Below are 19,422 nucleotides of genomic sequence, written 5' to 3'. Positions count from 1 at the left end.
TCAGGAATGAATTTTCTCATCGGGGCAGGTTTACAGGTCCTGAACCCACCCCCCGGGGGGAAAGACAGTCTTTTGGAGTTTGACCAGTGCCTCCCTCTGATTGACATGGAGACAGGTTCCCTGTCCAATTAAAGGTGGAAGGCTGGATCTTGAAGCTATTGGGCCAATCAAAGGCCTTCCAGCTTTGGAGGAGCAGCAGGCTACAGTAGAGGGTAAGTAACTGACAGGGTGATTCAACATGGAGGTGCCCTCACACCAATTTTTTTTACTAAGTTTAAATAAAAAGCAGTAACAGTGGCCAGGCAACCACTCCAATCCTATGGCCGCACCCACATCTGAACAGGCAGGGAGGGCCTCCAGGCCTGCCTGCAGCACTGGACACCAGGCCTTTTGCTGGATGCCCACCTCCAGGCAGCTAAACCCTGTTAGGGAAAGTGGGGGCCGATTGGAAAATCCTGATTGGGCTCCTTTCAGTGCGCTTATCAAGGCTCTTAACAAATCTAATTGACTATGCTCCTCAAAGGGGCAGTGACCTTTCCAGATCCAAATCCACCTCAGCCAACAGGGCCAAGGTCAGGAGTGGGGTCAGGAAACCAGCATGTTGGTTGGCACTGGTATTTTTAGGCCTCGTCTGCCTCTGCTCCTGCCTTCGATGGGACCTGAAATTTCAGCTTTCCTTATCAGCAAGAATCTACACAGTCTGGTTAGTGGAATTATAGAAATTAATTGTAAATGTCACCTTGGGTGACATTTAATTTTTTTTGAGAGTTGAGCTTAGAACAGCATGTTTGAAGTGTGTCATTATTTTAATGTAATTAACATTTATACTTTGAGTGCCCACGCAATACTAACTTCTAATAACACTGAGTGAAAGTTTCCTACTAAGAGTTCAGTTCTCTTACAGAAGAAGGACGACGTGACTGTGCCACTACACAAAGGAAAGAAAATCAACATGAAAGTCACCACCAGGCTTGTTTTGCGAATGCGCATTTGCTGATTCAAAGAAATACTGGGAGATCAAGAAGAGGAAGAAGAGGAAATCTGCCCACAAATTTTAAAATACCTTGTTAAATCTAGCCATCCTTAAATGATCTGAATGATTTTAGACAAGTACTGAAGAGAGAAATGGAAGTGGCTTGAGTTACGAGGAATTAGTGGAGAGCAAAGAGCCTTTCTGCAACAATGAACCATAAAGAAATGTAGAATTTACTGGGATAAACTGGCAGCCTAGGTACCAAGAATAGACATGCCAATTACGTGCTGAATAAATAATTTGAAATTGTATAATCGGAGGCAAATGTCACAAACTCCTGTGACTATGGTTGCAGATACCTACTTGTGATATTTTGTGGTCACAAGTAGGTTGTGCTGAATGGAAAATATTTTTCCACAACTATAACAGTGATAGTGAAGGGCATGGCACCTGTTTAAGGCTAAAGCTTTGTTAAAGCACTTTAAGAAGTATAATCTAGCCTATAAAACTATAAAGCATGACAATATGAATTAAGACATCCAACCTATGTTACTTATTCCATGTTTGAAATAGAAAACTATACCATACATATATGGAAATGAAAGTTGTTAATTTTTTTTTAAATATCTTTCAAACACATTTAAACATTATATTCTTGAGGGAATAAAATGCAAGCACTTCATCATTTATTTCACTTCATGCTTGGGTTATAATATGTTTACCATAACCACACGGTGGTTAAGCATTTAGACATTTCAAACAAAAAAAGATTAGGTTGTAATTATTTTGTAAAAATAACAAGTTTTCATGAAATAAAATGAAATTTCATAAGGTAAAGATATCTAGATCATGATCATTGCTATTGGCACACTCATTTGATCTATCAAATCGATGGAAATTCAAATCAGGTGCTCCCAATGTGATCATTAACAATGGTAACTTGCATCATATGCTAATAATATAGTCTGTTATGAGACTAGTCCTGCATTTTCATTTTTTACACATTTTGAAACAGTTCTTTTCAAAATAAGCAAAGCATTTATGTGTTAATGCTTTATGTAACTACTATGTCTGCAGTGTATACAATAGCCATTGCTTCAATCCTACATTTTGACTTCACTGATGAACTGAGAATAACCTGCATTGCCGTGTGCTTCACTTTAAGATTTAAAAATAACTAAGCAGTGTTCTGAGGCCTGACTGAAAAGTAGTTTCCTTTAGATTGTGCATTTACTTGGGCACATTGTACACAAAAAGTATGAAGCATAATTAGCACAGCTGAGAGACTGCTGCGTGTTGTGAAATCATTCTCCTGTAGGTTCGCCCACAGTGCAGTTAGTGAGGGAGTTCCAGGATTTTGACCCAGTGACAGGAAGAATAGCAAGATAGCTCATGATAGTGTGTGACTTTGAAAGGGAACTTGCAGATGAGGTGTTCCCATGCATCTGCTGCTCTTGTCCTGCTAGGCGGTAGAGGTTGCGAGAGTGGCAGGTGCTGTTGAAGTAGTTTTGGGGAGTTGCTGCAGTGCATTTTATAGATAGTACAGATTGCTGCATCTGAGCATTGATGGTGGAGTGAAAGTTTAAGGTGGTAGATGGGTGCTAATGAAGCGGGATGCTTTCTCCTGGATGGTGTCCAGCCTCTTCAGTGTTGTTGGAGTTACACTCATCAGGAAAGTATTCCATCACACCCCTGACTTGTGCCTTGTAGATGGTGGACAGGCTTTGGGGAGTCAGAAGACAAGTTACTCACAGCAGAATTTCTAGCCTCTGATCTGCTCTTGTAGCCACATTATTTATACAGTTAGTTCTGTTCAGTTTCTGGTCACTCATAAACCCCCATGGTGAGGTTTCAGTGAGGTAATGACATTAAACATCAAGGGGGCATGTTGGATTCTCACTTGTCAGAAATGGTTATCACCTGATACTTGTGTGGTGTGAATGTTACTTGCCACTTATTAGCTCACAAGTCTGAATGTTGTCCAGCTCTTGCTGCATGCGGCACAGACTGCTTCAGTATCTGTGGAGTTGCGAACAGTACAGAATGATACTGAGCACTGTGCAATCATCAGCAAACATCCCCACTCTGACCTTATGATGGAGGAGTTAAAGATTGTTGGGTCTAGGATGCTACCCATAAGAACTCCTGCAGCGAGATCCTAGGCTGAGATGATTGGCTTCCAATAATCATAATCTTATTCCTTTATGCTAGGTATGACTCCAACCAATGGAGAGTTTTAACACTGATTCCCATTAACTTCAAGATAAAAACAAAAAACTGTGGATGCTGGAAATCCAAAACAAAAACAGAATTACCTGGAAAAACTCAGCAGGTCTGGCAGCATCGGCAGAGAAGAAAAGAGTTGACGTTTCGAGTCCTCATGACCCTTCAACAGAACTAGAGAGGTTCCCATTAACTTCAATTTTGCTAGGGCTCCTTGATGCCACACTCAGTCAAATGCTGTTTTGATGTCAAGGGCAGTCAGTCTCACCTCACCTCTGGAATTCAGCTCTTTTGTCCATGTTTGGACAAAGGCCATAATGAGGTCAAGACTGAGTGACCCTTACAGAACACAAACTGAACATCAGTGAGCAGGTTATTGCTGAGTCAGTGCCACTTGATTACACTGTCGATGACACCTGCCATTACTTTACTGATGATTGAAAGTAGAATGATGGGGCAGTAATTGGCCAGAATTGGTTTTTTCTGGATTTATTCTGAGGTGCTACTCGGTGAACTCACAGACAATAATGTCAAAATCAAATACTGTAGCATATTCTCAGATGCAGCATTAAATGACATAAATGATCCACAGATGCTGCCAGACCTGCTGAGTATTTCCAGCGGTTTCTGTTTTTACTTCAGAATTCTAGCATCCATAGTAGGGTAATTATATCTAGCTTGTCTCCAAGCATGGGCCAAACTCAGATCTTTATTTTTTAAAAGCAAAGATAAAGCATGAGTACAAACCATCATTATTTATTGCCTTTCCTTCATTCAGCAAAGTCAGACCATTGTCTTTTTTTTGGAGGAATATTACTTCAGCATAATTCAGCAGCTTTCTCTTCCGCTATCTAAAACAGATCTGATTCTAAATTGTGTAGATTTTTTTCTGCTATTTGCCTTATTTAATGGTAATCTTTAGTAAATGGCTCGGATCAAATGCCAGCTGGTGTGGCTGTTTAATAAAAGCCATTTATTGTCTGCTCCAATACATTTCTGCTGCAATATCCCTCTGGTCTTTGTCTTTTCCTCCTTTTGTTTTCCAGTCATCAAGATCTTCTCAAATATTTGTGGCCTTCCTTTTACCAATTTTTTACTTGTTTGCCCTCTAATTCTGTCTCCCCTTTCTATTTTCATTATCTGTCTGACATGTTCATTATTGGAACGAAAGTAATGGTTCTGAGCCTACTGCAGTTAAGCTTTCTGATGATGTCTTGATATTTGTTTTCAGTTGCAGAGATCTTATAGTTTGTCTATTCTGTCTTGCTTTTATGTTATCAGCTGTCTAGTGTCTGATAAAGTGGCAAGTAAAAAGAGAACAGGGCAAAAATTGATGCGCAACGCGCCTGCTTTTCAGATGCAAAATGGGCGCAAGCAGATGCACAGGTTCTTTTAAACCTCCAGAGCGAATGCAAAAAACAGGTGTTAGGCTCTCAAATTTTAATATGGCCTAAAACATGTTAGAGGATCCCTGTGTAAAATTTGTTCTTGATTAGTGGGGCAGGCATCAGGCCTACCTCACTCACATCTCTTCAGTGGTCCCTTCTGCCACCTTATTAGAGGTAAGATGTGTTTATTCATTTGTAAAAAAAAACCCTTTATGTGAAGCTGCAAGAAGCAGGAGTGCTCTCCCTAATTGATAGTCCTGGCATTCATGCATTCCTGTTGCCTTCTTTAACCAGCAGCTCCCAAAACGTACCTGAGGGCCACTGCCTGGTCCAGAATGTTGTCCTGAATTGACTTTTCTCATGGAGTGACCTAACTCTGGAGGTGCAACCGTTGCCAGCAGCTCAGCCTAAATGGGAGGACCAATTCCTAGTGATCCTCGGGTCCCTTGGTCTGGGTATGTGCTCACGACACCAAGTCTGAGGCCAAAAATGGGCCCAGTTCAAAATCTACTTCAACAAGTTTGTAAAGCTAGCAGATTAGAGTTATTATTTTTTTCAAACTTCCTATTGTTCATAAAAGTAACCTCATTTGCTTCTCCTCCCCCCTTTATCAACTAGAATATTATTGACTCTATGTGGAACTGCAATGGATTAGTCAAATTTACATAACAGAAATTGGTTGCCACTCAAGATACAATGAGAAGATTACAAGAAAATGAATGAAATGATATACAAATGTCAATATTAATCTAGTTTAATTAATAATAAAAATGCACTTTATCCTGATAGCAGTTAAACACATTGGGCGAAATCTTAGCTCAATCAAAACCCATTCATTTCTGGAATTAAAATCAGGTCCATAATTTCAGCTAATCTATCACCATCCTGACCTGGAAATATGTCGCCATTCCTTCACTGTCACTGGGTCAAAATCCTGGAACTCCCTCTCTAACAGCACTGTGGGTGTACCGACACCATGTGGACTGCAGTGGTTCAAAGAGGCAGCTCACCACCACCTTCTCAAGAGCAGTTAGTGATGGGCAAAAAATGCTGGCCTAGCCAGCGATGCCCACATCCCACGAATGAATTATAAAAAATAACACTTAACTGCACTACTGAGGGAGAGCTAGCTTCTGGGAAATTTGGACAAGACAATTAGGCCAAGCCCAGGCCAACTTTTCAAGTGGATTCCATGATGCTACTAAAATGAGGTTTCTCTTAGAATCCTGACCAACGTTTATCTCTCAACTAATGGCCAAAAAAAACTAATTTATTTGATTTACTGTATCTGGAACTTTGCGGTGTATGTATTGCCCTGCCAAGTTTGCCCACAAAGAACAGCCACTGTACTTCAAAAATAGGTCATAGGCTATGAACAACTTTGGGATATTCTGAAGCAGTGGAAGTGCTACAAAATTGCAGACTGAGGCTGGGATTTTCTGGCCCCCTTGCATGCGGGACCCGCCGCGGGCGAGGGTCTCCCCAGCCAGAAGCCCATTGACTTGCGGCGGGACTGAAAGATTGCGGTGGGCGGGTGAGCCGCTACGGAAAGTCCCACCGTAATTCTTTTTTTCTACTTCTAACATGGATTCTTTTCTGCTTTGCAGTTTCACAGGATGGTATCAATAAGTGACCCGTATAGTCAGTCAGCACCTATTTATGCACAAAGAAATATGGCTCATGTGCATTTACAAATAGTTTTAGACAAATTTGGTAAATCTCTTCAAACGGTTGACATTAATCAGTACCGAGTCAGATTGTATTTTAATAAAATCAAAATACTTTGCATGCTGGAAAGGATTATTTAATTGGAGGCAAAAATGTAACATACAAATTGAAATTAGTTTAATTTTTGAATTTAAATCTCTCTCCACAGATGCTGCCAGACCCGTTGAGTGTTTCCAGCATTTGCTGTTTTAATTTCAGATTATATTTTGTCTGAGTATTCCAAGTGCAGTACAGGATTTTACATAAGAACATTAAAAGTCAGGCTTAAGAAGTAGCAGTCAAACAATGTAACTCATCACCAGCAATTAAATACCACACAGGGGATCTGTGTAACTTCAGCACAACAACAATGGAACCACTGGAAAAATGGTGTCAGCAATTGAAAGGGCCATTTCTGCTGATTCTCCAAGGCCACAACCAATCTCCCACCACAGTTACACTAAGACATTGGGACAACTTGAATAAAATTTCAGGGCCAATAAACTCTGTTACAGATACTGGGATCTGGATAGAGAGATGCAGAGCCAGAAGCCCAAATTATATTGTCAATTACAACGATCTACATGAAGCCTTTTACCCAACCAATACTGGACGGTTCATTTTTTATGTTTTGAGAGAGCGAGTGGCAAAATTTAACTTGATTCTAACATTAAAAAGAAACACACCAGTTCCAAGGAATTCTTAAAACTTGGCACTTTATAAAATTGGCTTCATGCTAGACTGGAGTTATACCATAACAACTTGAATTCCAAATGGTATCACACTAATTACCGTAGGAAGTGATATACCTTTTGTCATCAGTGTGCTCAGGAGTAAATAAAATTAGTATTCAGTGATTGTCATTTCTTTTGTTCTCATATTCATATTGGCTATACATTAGTAAGACATTTCTTGCAGCTGGCAATCAACGTATCATGCCTGTGGTGTGAGGGTGCATAACATTAAAGCCAAGCTGTCTGTCGCTGTTTGAAAATCCATTTCGGCCCTTTATTTCAGACTAAACACTCCAAGAAAAGGCTACTTGAAACTACACTTGTGTTTTGAACAAAATGTATTGGTGTATGCTGGTATATTTCCTTTCCAATTTATTGTATTTATATGTCACCTTACAGCATTGTTCATTTAACTGGCCTATCTGATAAAATCTCATCCTCCTTTGAAAAAAGGGATCCTTCATATATAACCCGAATTTTCATCGTATTATCTTAACTGATAAAATTATGCAGTATTATTCTTGAAATCTAGTCAAAATGCTTCATAAATGGGTGATCTGAAATTTTAGGATGACAGTGTAATAAAACTAGAACAAACCAAAATAACTCAGATGGTCGGTGAAACACTCTCCGAGATATCTTATAAGATAGGAACATAAGAGCAGGAGTAGGCCATTTGGCCCATTGAGCCTGCTCCGCTATACAATTAGATCATGGCTGATCATCTGCCTCAATGCCACTTTCCCGTACAATCGCCATGTCCCTTGATGTCATTAGTCTCTAGGAATCTATCGAGTTCTGTCTTGAACATGCTCAATGATTGAGCTTCCACAACCCTTTGGGGTAGAAAATTCCAACGATTCACCACCCTTTGAGTGAAGAAATTCCTCGTCATCTCAGTCTTAAATGGCCTACCCCTTATCCTGAGATGATGTCCCCTGGTTTTAGACTCACCAGCCAGGGGAAACATCTACATCCACCCTGTTACACCCTGTAAGAATTTTGTAAGTTTCAACTAGGTAGCCCCTCATTCATTGAAATTTTAGGGAATACAGACGAGTCTCCTCAATCTCTCCTCATACGACAATCCAGCCATCCCAGGGATTAACCTGGTGAACCTCCATTGCACTCCCTCTATGGCAAGTATGCCCTTCCTTAGATAAGGAGACCAAAACTGTGCACAATACTCCAGGTGACGTCTCACCAAGGCTATGTAACTGCAGCAAGACATCATTACTCTTGTACTCAAATCCCCTTGCAATAAAGGCCAACATACCATTTGCCTTTCTAATTGCTTGTTGCACCTGCACACTCGCTTTTGGTGACTCATGAACAAGGACACCCAGGGCCCTTTAGACACCAACATTTCCCAACCTCTCACTATTAAAGAAATATTCTCATAAAAAAATAAAACATTTAATAAGGTTTGAAGTGTGGTCATCCCTTAGACAAAACCTTGACTTTTTTATTAAGCAAAATGCTAAAATCAATCTTTTCAGAGGTTTTCAGAAGATCTTACATATATAACTGGTTTTCATTATAAGAATTGTATGATTTCATCATGACATTTTGATATACTTATAAATTTAAAATCAAGCTAATTTTAATATATAGGTTACATTTTTGCCTTAAATTAAAAATCCTTAAAGGGTTAAGTCTTATGTTATAGACTTTTCTAGCTGTCTCCTATTCATGTCTTAAAACATTACATATTTGAAATAGTTGAATGCTGCAATAATCTCACATTGTACTTTGAAATTGTTTACCTGCATCAGTTATAACTCCAAAAATATCTGAAAATCGTGTTTTCACAAAAGGCATACAATATTTTTTTCTGCCATTATACTGCACAATATAAAAGGGTTCTTTAAAATGATTTAAGTAGATTTTTTATCATCACAAGTGCTGGACATATACACTCACACTATTTATGAATATGCAATAAAGCTTACCTTCTGTATCGTTTAAATTCTACGTCATTTATAAAGTTGAAGTATTTTCACCGAATATTGATCACTTTGTATCTTAATCAAAGGAATGATAATCTTTCCAAAATTGGTAGATATTGTGAAAAATATTCCATTAACTGACGAGAAAAAGCAGTTATCGACTAAAGTAGTTTTATTCAGACATAATCAGTAAAATCTTTCGTAATTTGCAAGCCAAGAGGTTACGTGGCGGAACTTGTAGGCAGTATCAGTTTCTCGGAACCGTGACCTACTTCCTAACTGCAGTACTGCCAAGGGTACTGAGCATTTTGTTTACTATTCAAGATGTCAAAATATCACAATTTTGTTTGCATATTATCAGCAACATGCACTTTGGTCAGGCCAGGTTGCATTTACACTGCAAATTTAGCATCAGTGCAAAGTGGTTTCACCTTCGCAACATTAGTGTAAAACAGATGTTAAAACCTAATTCCAGAGCAAGATGGAGTGAGAGACCCTCCTGTTGGGTCCCTCTCTGTTTCACCCCAATGCCAGGTTGAGTCCTGAATGTGGATTCAGGCTGCATTTACATTATAATGACATCCATGACACCAGATTATGTACTGTAAATAAACCAAAAGTGCGCAGTTTTAACATTCTTACTGCAGATCTATATAATTTGTGTTACTGATGTATATTTTGTATATCATACAGCCAATAACTGTATACTATTTTATTGCCGTAAAATCTGCTTTTGTATATTCTGTTTACCGAAATCTATTCTGAATTACTGTAACCTCTGTGGCTGTAAAATTGGGAACAGTAATGCTTGTTTCCTTGCTGTTAAGAGTTGCATTTTGTTTCCAAAATGGCATTTTCATATTTCTGGTGTGAGTTCTGTCAAGCGCAATATTGATAAGGGTGTTGGAACATATGCAGTGAACGCCCAAGAGGAGTATACAGAGTAGGCAGATTGTGACATCAATCAGCATGTAACACCAATTTAACACAAGTGCTGCCATTTTGAAGCTCCACACTGAAGCATATGTTCTGGACATCCAACTATTCTATTTAAAGGGATCATCAACTACCTGATGATTAGTTGCTGGTTTTTCTTTTTATTGTGGCTGTAATTCTATGAGCTGAATTTTACACTGATCAGGCGTGAAATCGCGCAAGATGACGTCAGGTGAGTGTCCCGATGTCATTCTGTTCTTGCGCGATATTTCGGTCGGCGGGCACATACAAAAGCCGAAAAAGCACTATCCCCAGTCATGACTCACTGGGGATAGTGTGCTGTACAATCAAGCCCCACTGTTCCCCGAGCCGCAACAAATGTGAAGAGTTTGACCAAACCATCAGATTGCCCCAATTCTACCTAACTGTTTAATTTAGGTTAAAAGAATACCAGAACCAGGTTTGTAAACCTAATAAGTAAGTAACTGTTAATTGAACAAATTGTCTTTAACTTATGGCAAAAGAAAGAAATATGAATGCTAACTTCTAACTCAATAATTAAACTCTACCCCTTCTTAAACCCCTTACACAAATACAGACACACACACACACACACACACACGACGCACAAACATGGATTTTATGGGTGAGATAAAACAGTTCAATAGCATCAATCTGGAGTACAGGATTAGATGGGTTGATTTTGATTGATGTTTTCCAAATTCTTTGTAATTTGTTGTTGATGACATGAGGTGGCCTCCGAGCACTTTCAGTCTGTGTTCACTAGTTGAAAAACTTGCTTTTTAATGTCTCTACTGGTGATTTTTTTCCCCTTTTCCTCTTGACAGTGGTTTTCAGGGAAAGCAGGTTACAGTGATGTGAGGGATAGCCAGCTAGCTATAATGGTAGAATTGCTGGAAACTTACAAACACAGTAGAGAGAGGCCTCAGGTCTTCCCTCTTTTCAGGCTAGGAGCTGTTCTGCCTGCACTGTTACCACACAAAACCTTGGTCGCCTGGTCAGAAGCCAATTATAATGCTGTCGTTAGGCAGTTCCCCTTAGTTCAGAAAACCTTTCCGACACCATCCCATTCTGTTATGGCACCTTATGTTCCAGGATAACAACATTGTAGATATTCCTCATCCTGCTCCAGTGAACATGTCTTTCAACTGCAGCCATGGTAGTTTTTTTGAAGCCACAGTCCAATTTTAAAGCCACAGTCCAAGAAAAGTTTTAAAAAATAGGTTCTTTACAACCCGCTGATAATTAAGAGGGCAATTAAGCCCAGTAACAGCGCAATTGTCTGCCATTTTACGTAGCTCATCAAACCTTACGGTTGGGGGATGGGCAAATTGGCCAGATGGCCTTTACATTTTTCATCAAATCTCATCTAAGGGCAGGTTGAGGTTCCCATTATTAAATTTAAAAAAAAAAATAGAAATCTGTGGACAGCATCTTTATAATCCATATGTTCAGGTGCCTGATTGTGATGCTTGGACATTTTTTTCCTGATTTTACAAACTTTATTTCCTGGGTTTCCGATCTTTAGCTCCCTGAGGTAGCTCTCTACCTTCAGGGAGCTTTCTGTCAGCGCTCGCCTGTGTCCACACTGACTTCATCACCCGCCCTCCTCCCACCCCAACCCCAGTTGCACTGAGAGTTTCAGTGTCCGCTTCACACGGGCTGGCCATGAATTGACCAGCCAGTGTGAAATCGTGGTCGGGGGCCGATCACGGTTGGCAGTTTGTTTCCCGGCTGCTCCCGGGCCTACCGATTGCACCCGCCCACTGAGCTGAAAATTCAGGCCTGTGATTCTATGACATTAAACATGACACCTTGCTAGAAGAGGGAAGAGTAGCCTTCTACAGCAGGAAACCATCTTTAAAGAAGATCTTTAGGGAGCAGATCTGGAGTTCTATGATGCCCGGGAAACCTCTTAGCACAGTGGTACCCAGAGCCATTGATGGCAGCAGTCTGAACTTCCATTGCACCTAGGCATTGTGTGGATGCTGTAGTATAACAAAGGAAGCTGACACATCAGACATCAGGTGCCATACCATGGTTGATTCGATGTGTGTGTTGATGGAGGTGCCCAGCCATTTTTTATTCAAAAGAATGGGCCTCAGGTTCTGTGCAAAACCCTGTGCTAGGTTGGTGCTGGACTACTCCATGTTTCTTGACATTGAGGGAAGGCTTTCCAGCAGAGTTCCCAATACACCAAGCATTTGGATGTGTACATCCATCAGACTTCTTCTGTAGCCTGACCAGTCAAAGTTATCATCTGGGTCCTCTGTAGCGGAACCAGTGTGTGATCGTGCCTCCTGGTGAGTTAGTCCCTGCACTATCCTTTCTCCCTGCCGTGATTGCAGTGTACCTTTACTCAGTGTCTCATCACACGCAGATCCTGCCTCTATGCTATCCTTTAAATTACATGCAGTGCCAGTGTCTGAGATGGTGGCTGCCAGTGCAGAATTAAGTCTTCACCTTCACTGCCCTCTTGCTCTTCCTCCACTGCCTGGCCAGGTTGTAATCCTTGGATATGTGGAAGGAGAAATGGACAAGGGTTGGGTTGTGGTGAGGGAAGAGAAGAAATTAAGAAATGTGTGCTTACACCATCAGCAGCTTTTTTTGTTAGAAGAGATTGTGGGATGAGGGAGAAGTGGAATGAGAGGAGGGTTGGGTATGTGGGTGCCCTCATCTTCAGTGGCTTCAGACCCTTTAGTGACCATAGACTCAGCAATGCCCTTTCACATAATGTCCAGTGCCATCCCCTCCATGGGGTTTAGAACATGTAAACTTGCCTCTTCCCTTCCAGCCAGCCCCTGTTGCCTCTGGTTCTCTATCACCTTGTTCTGAAAGAGAGAGGAAAGTGTTTCAGTGAGTGTAGTGCAATCTGGTTGAGTGACGTAGCTGTCATGGTTGAGTAGCTGGTAATGTGTTCAAGCTGTGAGATATGGATATGAGGCTTGCAGTAATGCTAATAAATGTGTGAGGGCGAGGTGAAGCTAAGAATGTTAGGCATGAGTCCTGATTGATAGAGATTGTTGGTAGCTGAGCGATGGGGGTATGATGATTTGAGTAATATATGAAGCTAGTGGTGAGCTTGGTACAATATGGCATTTAGAAATGCATTCATGTGATGTCACTAAACTTCGTCCTGCACTGCATCTATGTTCCCAGAGCTATACTCCTGCATTAACTTCTTCAATTATCTCTTGCCATTGACTTCTGAACACATACCTGGTGAGTCTCCGCCTCCCCCCACCCTCCACTCCCCATCCAACACCCCACCTCACCCTGAAGGTACAGAACATCTCTACTGCTCTCCATTTCCTCCACAAGATACCAGTTTAGTATCTGGAAACCTTGATGCCCACTCTCTCGCATGGTCAATAGCTGTTGATTGTTGCATAGCACTATTCCCAATGATCTCAGCAACTACAGCAACCACAATCCACCTCCCCTTTAAGAGATGCAGGCTGACTTTAACTCAAACTGGTTTGTTTTAAGTAGTGCTAAGAAGTAACAATACTGGAAACACCGACATGTAGCTAATGAACAATGAGGCTACCACTATGTAATGAACAGGCAAAACAAAGTTGGCATTATACCTGTATTCCACAGAATGGGCGTGGGCTAATTGTACATTGCAATCCCAGCATTCATTTTCAGGGGCTAACCAACTTAACCCCTAAAGTCTTCCAGCTTGAATTTCCAATAGAACAAGAAACCCTTGATGAGGTGTAGCAACTATCAATCTCTCACAGTACCTAGAATGAAAAGAACATGAACAAGAAGATACGGCAAGGGGGTATGGGAGTGCTATCTGGCCATAAAACCTTGTAATACCACAAATGGAAAGATAGTCCTTCCCCTACTATTGGCTCTACCCCATATTAAGTGAAAACCTATGGAAGTGTTTAGAGTGGTGTCAGTGGAGATGTTAGAAGGGGAGCCCTTCAGGAATCTTGGGTCTACATTAAACATCCAATGAAGGGGCACAATGGAGAATGGAGTGCCATCCTGTTGATGGCTGGTGGCTGGGTCTTGAAATTGCCATTGTGATATGCTCCAAGGGAATACATCGCCATAAGGATCCGCGATGGGAGAAGAGGGTCCAGAATGTACCACCTGGTCAACCAATCATTGGAGGGAGACAAGGTAAACTTATCAAAATAAAGGTAGTTACTAAGTCACCGCTACTGTATTGTATTCACTTACAGGGTGACCTGTGCTAAGAGTAGTCCTTCCTTCTGTCTGACTCTTACTAATATTGCCTAAGTGGGAGACCACACTCCTATGCAGGCTGAAATTAACAATGTAAATGAGATCTAAATTGATCTTTCTCTGTAGGTAGAGGCCTTGCAGATTGTTAGGGGGAAATTAAAAATGCTAAAAGAGAATACAGTAAGAATTTACTGAAAAAACCCTAAAATCTCCAGGTAGACATGGCTGCTAAACATGTTAAGCGTTAAAGATTACCAGATGAACATTTCACAGCCTTGAGAGTCAGACTGGAGACAAAAGTATGACATAAATTAGATTAAGTGTACTCTCCTCTCACATAAGGAAGGGCCAGATGGTTTTAGCTTAGATATGGGAAGATGAACAATGGACAAAGAGGGGTCTTTGACGAAACACAAACAGTCTTGAGTTGTAAGAACCAAGGTCTTTGTGTACGTGTTTTAATCCTGATTGGATAGTATAATCATGTATACATCCTTTAGAATAATTGATTAGCAAAATCACAAGTTTATGTACTCAATAGGATAGAGTTAGTATGGGACTGGTACGTCAGTTACCGATTGGATGTATTCAAATGTACTCAAATGTGTTATGATAAGAAAAGGTACAAAAGTAGTGAAATGTAATCAGTCAGGGAGCTGGGTCTTCATTCTTAGGAATGATTGCAGCTCCCTTGCATATGCTTGAATAAAACCGATTAAAAGGAAGCCTGAGTCTCTGTGGTCATTGCGGGATCGGAGAGTGTAACATCTCCTCTTCAAGACTGTCATGGGGCATTTGATTATTCCACTATCCATAAGTGTCAAAGCTGTTTTGGCCCAAGTGCAGGTATCCACAAAGCATCTGATAGAGATGAAGCAGGACAATGAGGTAGCTGAGTGACAAATAAAAAAGTTTGGAATCTCGAATGGTAGGAATTGGTCTATAAAATGCAGTGGTATCAAATACTCACAATCGAGTTTGTAATAGTGTAAATTATTGTATTGATTGTTTTGGTCACAAAGCAAAATCAGAAATAAAATTTCAGCAGGTCTGGCAGCATGTGTGGAGGGAGAAGCAGCGATAATGTTTTATGCCAAGGACCCGTTTTAATTATCTTGTCAAATTGGCTTAAGCTTGTGATACACTGATTGTCACGGCAAATGAATAACTTTTAATTCACATGTTTGGAAATTGACACATTTTCCATGTACTTTAGCTTTTTTTAATAGTCCTTGGAATGTGGGCATCACTGGCATGGTCAGCGTTTATTGCCCATCTCCAATTGCCCTTGAAATGGTGGTGGTGAGTCACCTTCTTTATAGTAACTGAAGATGTAGCGTGTCCTGCTGAGTATCGGGCATCAAGTGATGTGCTTGGAGACTCCAGCTATAATAATTTTCATCTTATTTTTCTGGTTTATTGTGAAATGGATTTATAGGGGCAAGCATAGTTGGGTCTGAGTGTGATTTAATTACATTTGGAGTCAATTAGACTGCAAACATTAAATAATCAAAATAAGCTAGGTACTTGAACATGGATGCTGGCCTAGCATGTAAGGTATGAAGGGAATTTGCATTTTTATATAAATGAAGAGATTTGGATTTCAAAGGGATCTTATTCTGTTTACAACTAGTCAGATTGTTACGACACAGCAGTTGGTAAAGGCTGAGTTGTTTAAATCCCGGAGGGAAACCTGAACAACTGTCATAACCTATATTTTCAATTGGCATGGTTGAGATGCAGCTCTGAATTCAGGAATAAAGCTACCAAGTATCAAGAAGTTTTTTTTTAATATAAAACTAAATTAAGCATTTATTAATTTAACAACAAATTAAACACATACACATGTCTGCAAATTACTACCATGATAGCTTTTAAACAAATCAGCAAATTAATCACTCCCAGGTAAATCTTCACCAAGGCAACAGTAACCCATAGATTTTAAACAGACACCAGGCAAAACACATTTGGCCTTACAAATTCAAACTGAGGTTCCTTGCAATTTGTTTCCTTTGCAGACACAGTTGTAGGCTGGTTAGATCTTAAATGCCTCTGAAGCACAAACTCCTTTCTGTTTATACCTAGCTTCCCCTTTGAATGTAAATTTTCCATTGTATTGCTAGGTTTTTAAATTTTACCTCTTCTAACAATAATCCGTTCATTCCACCAATTTTATTAGTAATATAAACACATTGCTCAGTGTCTCCCAGCTAGTACAAGATTTTACCCATTCTTTTGAATGGCTTATTCAACAAATGCAAATTGCACTTTACATCTTAATTTCCTTATGTTTATCTAATTAACATCTCAAAACTACTATATGTCAAAGTACCCAGGCTAGCTGCCTTTAATCCAATTAAGGCACACATAGACGCAGACCCTACTACAATTCCAATTTAACAATAATTTCCAATAACATTATAGATGTTAATAACTCTTCATGACAAGATAAGCAAGGCTGAGTAATGTGCTTATTTTTTTCAAAGGTTACTGACAATATATTAGCAACATGGAAGTTTTTATGTTAAGAGGAAGATACAGTTTCAAAAACATGTGGAACAATTGAATTTACATATTAAAAAGAGAGAAACATATATAAAGGAGAATGAAAGGTCATGTAAGATCTAATATGATTATGTGAAATAGCCTTAATGAAGTCTCCAGCCATATTTGCATAAGTCTGCTATAAAACAAAACTGAAGCTGGGGAAAAACCATTTGAATTCCATTGTCAAGTGGGTATTGTGTTAACTTTCTGATTCTGTTTTAAATCTAAAATCTATTTTGGATCATTACCTTAAAGGGAATGTAACTGGGGGTCAGGTTAATTAGGAATTTCAGGAGTTATTATGATAGTAAGTAATTGTAATCTTACGTACTCACTTGAAATCTTCTCTAATTTGTTAATAGATATTTTAATTTAATTTTTTAAATCTCTAAAGGTCTTGGTGGATTTATTACTTCTGAATTCAGTGCAAATATCTCATAATAAATACAAATTGCAAAACCATTTTGATAGGCCAACCAAGTTTCCCTTGTGGAAGTATAAGATATAATTCTGATTGGGTTACAAAAAGTATCTATGGGTAAGTTTACAGAATTGGCGGAAATTTTGCAGTTGAGATTGCCTGTAGGGGCAAAGAAAGCAGACTTAGTTGAAGTGATAGTACAGCATCTGAAGTTGGAAGTGATACCTGAAACTAGTGAGTCACAGATGGAGGTAGTGAGGTTTCAGTTACAAATGAAGAAGCTTGAATTTGAGCAAGCAAGGGAAATGAAAAATCTTGAACTAGAGGCAACAAAAAAGGAAGAGAAAAGGAGAGAGTATTTTAAAGAGAAATGGAAATGTGAAAACTTGACCTTCAGAGGGAAAAGTTAGCAATGGAGGAGTAAGAGAATGAAAGGGAAAGCGAATACTGGCTTAAGAAGCTGGACTTTAAAAAAGAGACCTCAGATGCTGAGGAAAGTTCTGATGATATAAAAACCTTCAACCTAAAAGCCAGTAGTGAGATGTTTAAATTTGTGCAAGCTTTTCTAAAGTTTAAAGAAAGAGACATGAGTGTATTCTTTACGTCGTTTGAGAAGATAGCTAAACAGATGAAATGGCCACAAGAAAACTGGACATTGCTTTTACAGTCTAGGTCAGTGGGTAGGGCTCATGAGGTTTATGCTTCACTGTCAGAAGAAGTCTTGGTGGATTATGATGCAGCAAAAAAAAAGGCTATTCTAAGTGCATATAAGTTGGTTCCTGAGGAGTACAGGCAGAAATTTAGAAATATAAGGAAACAGCCTGGGGAAACTTATTTGAGTTTGAGAGAGTAAAACAAAGTAATTTTGATTGGTGGATATGGGCATTAAAGGTAAAGACAACATATGCAACTCTTAGAGAAGTAATTCTTTTGGAAGAATTTAAAGATTCAATTCCTTCAGTAGTGAGAACTCATGTGGAGGAACAGAGAGTTAAAATGATAAGACAAGCAGCAGAGATAGCTGATGATTATGAGTTAGCTCATAGATTTAAACTTTCTTTCCATCACCCTTTTAAAGTGGGAAGATGAAAGGGAAGATGGGTAGTCAGAGAAGAGACGTAGTTGGAAATTCTCAGGAAGTCTTCTCTCAGACTAAAAAGGAAGGTGCTGAGGGTAGAGGTGACACTCTTAAATTGATGTGTTTTCATTGTAATAAAGTTGGACAGACAAAGTCAATGTGTTGGAATTTACAGGGAAATCTGTGGCAATAATTAATACAAAAAAGTACTGGAAGTAAAAACACTGTGGGTTCTGAAGTTCAGGAGCTTGAAAAACCAATGGTGTGTGTACAGGTAAAGCAGGAAGAATCAGTGATAAGAAGTGGAAATGTGTTCATAATTTACCAAAGGGAGTTCTGAAGATGAGGTTACAGAAATGTTTAAAGATTTTCTATGTGAAGGGGAAGTCTTTCCATGCGTACAGGGTGGAGCAGGTAAATATATTAAAACTTTAAGAGACACAGGGGCTAGTCAATCCTTAATGTTATGTGATAGTGATATGTATTGTTCAGAGGGAGCATTGCAGGAACAGGTGATAATAAGTGGGGTTCATGGAGATGCAAAACCTATTCCATTGTGGAAGATAAATTAAAAGAATAAGTGAAAAACTGGTGAGGTGATTGTTGGAGTAATGGAAAAATTGCCCATCGTAGGGGTTCCATTTATTTTAGATAATGATATAGCTGGGTCACAGGTGTGAGTCATGCCTACAGTAGTTAAACAGTCTGAGAGGTGCATTCAACAGAAGTGTTGCAGAAAAAGCATCCTGGAATGTTTCCAGATTGTTTAGTAATGAGATCACGAGCTCACAGACTGAAACAAGAAGAGGAAGTTAAAAGGCAGGGAGAAGGTGTTGAAGTTCAATTAGCTCAAACAATCTTTGATTAGATTGTTCAGGGAGAAAGAATGGAAGAGAATGAAGCTGAAGTGTTTAGCACAAAGCAATTTGTAGAATTACAACAAAAAGATCCATGAATAAAGCAGTTATATCAGCCAACTAACTTGGAAACAGAGGCAGAATATTTTCCAGAATACTATTACGTTAAGAGCAATGTGTTGATGAGGAAGTGGCAACTGTATCAAGTTTCCGCAGATGAAAAATGGATGGAAGTGTTTCAGATTGTTATACCACCCGGATATAGAAATGCGATACTAACAGTAGCTCATGAAATTCCAATAGGAAGATATTTAGGAATTAGAAAGATACAGGTGAAAATACAAAAGCATTTTTATTGGCCTGGATTGCATGTAGTGAAATT

At 39.5% G+C, this 19,422-nt stretch overlaps 1 protein-coding gene across 1 annotated transcript in view; it reads right to left on the bottom strand.

Annotated features, from left to right (window-relative positions):
- Positions 1 to 9,202, bottom strand: part of LOC121287646 (tyrosine-protein kinase ZAP-70) — a 111,717-nt gene extending 102,515 nt beyond the window's left edge. The window contains exon 1 of the mRNA XM_041205588.1: positions 8,978 to 9,202. The gene's annotated coding sequence lies outside the window, so the exon portion shown is untranslated. The remainder of the gene's footprint in view (positions 1 to 8,977) is intronic.
- Positions 9,203 to 19,422: the final 10,220 nt, after the last annotated feature.

This window comes from Carcharodon carcharias, chromosome 14, assembly GCF_017639515.1.
Source record: "Carcharodon carcharias isolate sCarCar2 chromosome 14, sCarCar2.pri, whole genome shotgun sequence".
In the NCBI taxonomy this organism is placed as follows: domain Eukaryota; kingdom Metazoa; phylum Chordata; class Chondrichthyes; order Lamniformes; family Lamnidae; genus Carcharodon; species Carcharodon carcharias.
Note: the sequence above shows the minus strand (reverse complement) of the source record. Positions and strands in the feature narration are given on the sequence as shown.